Raw genomic sequence first — 3973 nt, 5'->3', positions numbered from 1 at the left:
CTTAATTCGTGCTTGAAGAGTTTGGTTTGGCGTGCCACACAACTGCAAGTCTCTCACCTACTCAGCAAAGGTGATATATATATTTAACTTTGGCCGAGAATCTGTCTAAGGTTGTGACCTGACCAATCAGTAATCACAGTAACCACAAAGCTATCACTACCATTACGAAATAATGAACACATCTACAGTTTTCTAATCCTGTGTGATGGGCTACAGCTTAGCAGGTCACCTACCTTCACAAATTGGAATGGCTCTACAATGTTAATTAGGTGAATCTGCTTGGATCCAAGTGCACGAATGATACGTACTTTGTCCAAGATATAAAAAACTTAGTTGTGCCTTGTACTTATAGATCGCCCTCATCTTTTGCTAGTGAGTTCAGCTTGACTTCGGGCGAAATATTGCAAAAGCTTTCATTAGAAAAAAAACGTCATTATATTAGGAGACATAAATACTGATAGTTCAAAACGGTCCACCACATCTGTTACTGAATACGCTACCTGCATCAACGGACGTGGTTATCAACGTCTATTAACTGTTCCAAGGTGTTGCACTTCGGACGGACAAGGTACTCTGTTATTACTCCTCCCAATACTGATGTTATTGAAGTACAGTTAATGTACAATTAACTCAGCTAAGTATTCCGTTTGAAACAAAAAAAAGAACGTTTTTTAAGAGGAACCGCTCATTATTTATAAATGTCATCAGCCGCACAGACTGGTCACCATTAACAACGACACAAAATCCAGAAGATGCTTGCCAGTTTTTTAACATTAATATCTAGCGCCCTAACTACAAGCACTAAATTATATTCTTGCAAACATAAGTTTTTGACGGCATATAACCTGCGGATAACCACTAGCCTGTTGAACAGACTAATAAAGAAATACAAGTATTAAAAAACTAGGAATCAGCCATTCAACATTAATTTACATAATCGCTATAAGACCTAATGTAACATTCTAAAGAGTCCTCTATAAGGCACTAAATGTGCTCATTACGAGAACAAGATTCAAAGCGCTAGCAATAATCTAAAACATCTAATCTAAATAACCTAAAATAATCTAATTTGTGACAGGTTTTCACATGTCAACTTAATTATAGAAACAAGCATTTTTTCGAATGCATTAAAAAGGCAAGGTAATTCCTGTTTTTAAGAAAGGTGACGCATCGGTTACCTCGAACTATACTCCCATTTCCACGCTTTCTTTCTTGAGGTAAATGTTATTGAAACAATTATGATTATTCCTTTGACTAATTATCATTATTTATTATTTCTGCAAGTCAATTTTGTTTCGGCTAGGGTATTCCACTGAGCCAGCATTGACATGTTTAACACGACGACATGAAAATTGCATAAGGCGCTGGTAGTTTTGTGGTTGCGTTATTCATCGGTATTTCAATGGCATTTGATTCCATTGTTCACTGCATATTGCTTCAGTGGCTAGAATTCATTGCAATAACCGGCCCAGCTTTAGCTTTACTCCACCGCTACATACATAATGGAGAACAGTTGTTATGCATATCTGGTTCTTACTCATTATATAAAATCATCAACAATATGTGACAGAAAGCTGTATTCTTTGTGCTCTCTTATTCTTAATCTATGTCAATGACCTTCCCTTAGGTCTAATCTCATATGAGTGTATACTCTATGCCGACGACACTACCATACTAACTGCAAGTAAGTGCATAGATTTACTGTTATCCAAAATTAACAAAGACGCCGCCAATACATTGAACTGGTGCATGTGTAATGGACTGAGTGTTAACACTAAGACAAATTTTGACCCTTTACTCGCACAAGTAGGTACATTTCTGGCACTCCGTATATTCATGTTGGTAATGACATAATATTTGCTTTTGACCATTCTACTCTACAGGGACAAATTTGGATGGGCATACAAAATTTACTGCGCATATAGACTAACGAAACAAGAAATCGACGTGGGGCATTCCTATTAAAAAGAAGGCTAATTGATACATTGATAGAAACTCCGTGCTATAACTTTATCATGCATTAATTCCGTCATTACAGTTACTGCATCTCTAGGCATGTGGCCTCATTGCAGCACATTCAAAATCACGGTATAAGAATCATGACACTCACCAATCCTACTGGTAATGCTTCCTTGTTGCTTTGTGATAACACCATAATACCACTGAATCAATTAAGCAAATACTCCCTCGGCATATTATTTTACAAGTCCTTCAGCGGAAAATTCACACTAACCCTGCATAAGCCATATCAATTCACACACATCGCTTCTACGAAATTCACTTCCAAGAACAACATTTTATTGCATAAACCAAAAACGAATTATGGAAAATTCATAGCTAATGTAGTCTCAGCTTCAGTACGGAGCAATTTACCCACAGACAAGGAACAATATTTCGCCTTAAGTTCACATATACCCAAATTGCTTGCGTTCTTCCAATATGTAAGAACTTGGCTTATTCCATTATAAATGTGTATCTTTTTGTTTTGTTTTTATTCGCTTTTATACATAACTTTTTTTCCTTTGGTATCCATTTATGCTGGTATTTTAATTATGTATAGCAATTTTCCGGTAGCCGTAATAAAAAATCTTTGTTCCCTGTTTGTAGGCAATAACAAGTCTGGCCCTTGGTCTTTGATTATGAGACCTACTTCACTATATATTCCTAAATGTACTTATATGCCATAAAAATTGATTCGTAAGCTTTCTGATCGTCATTCATAATGTGTGCTTGTCTTAACCACCTCTTGAAAATATCTCTAGTCCGAGAGGGCACAGAGTTACCCTGCACTTTGCCGCACATACCAGCATTCCCTCTTGCGGTATTTCGAGTATATTCATTAGCTACACTTATGTGACTTTACGCAGGGAAGACCCTTTTCCTTGAACTTTTTTGTTAGTAGGTAAAACATAATGGTCTTGGCGTATTGTGAGGTTTTTGCTTTATTTTGCCGCTGCTGTAAGAAAAAAAAAAGTCATTACACGACGCGTCAGACACAACTGCGGCAGCCCTCTAAACCGAGCAAGAACACGTTTTCAGAAGACCATGCGATCCTACTCTGCTCCACTGTTTCGGGGCATTACAACGTTGGAAAAATACGTAGATATTGTAACAAGAGGCAAATTTTTTTTTATTTAGGGTGTCAAATTTTCGAAATATTGAAGCGTAACAGATTTCGAGAGGCGAGCTCGAATGAAAGGATGGTCCCATCAGTGCAACTTGCATCGCGACTGTTCATCAATAAAAGAGGTGCTAGCAAGAGTGAGCAAAATAATTCTCACCTAGCGGGATGGGACGCGTACATAGCGGCCACTTGAGGAAACGTGCACAGGTTGTCGCTTGGAGCGAGGCCCCACTGTGACGAGGAGGATGCGTCTTCGTCACCGCACGTAGAGAACGCCACGTGAGTACCTGCCAGCGCTTTGTCGTAACAAAGAGAAATGTCTCCAGGGATAATATAGCTGTTCCTGCAAGTGGTGGAATATTTCAATATTGTTTGATAGATTGCTGCCTGACCGGGCAATATAGAAGAGTGTAAGATGACGTCCATCCAAACATCACTAATACACGGAGACATGGCGCAAGTGTCCATATACGGCTGCAGTTCCTCGAGCGTGCGAACGGGAGGCGACACCATGGGAAGGACGCGAATCGCCGTGATGCTGGTCTGGAGGTAGTTTCCCAAAAATAGCATGGCAAGCATCCACGAGACCACGGCAAGATTACGGTAGGCGGGTTCCTGTGCCTTAGGAAGTGCATGAGACCGACCGAAAAACGTACTAACCAAAAAAGAGAGAAAACCTTGCAGGGGAGTTAGGAAGTGCCGCTCGCGAAATAGAATGCGGTTACGCGTATGCACAAATAGTGCGGCCATAGTACCAGCCACAGCCAGAACGAATGCAAACTGCAGAAATGACTTCCAAGAATCTATAAAACTCGTGCCACGGACGATTCGGATTCTAGTGAAAAAGCA

Source organism: Dermacentor andersoni, chromosome 6 (genome assembly GCF_023375885.2).
Source record: "Dermacentor andersoni chromosome 6, qqDerAnde1_hic_scaffold, whole genome shotgun sequence".
In the NCBI taxonomy this organism is placed as follows: domain Eukaryota; kingdom Metazoa; phylum Arthropoda; class Arachnida; order Ixodida; family Ixodidae; genus Dermacentor; species Dermacentor andersoni.
This window is presented reverse-complemented; position numbering follows the sequence as displayed.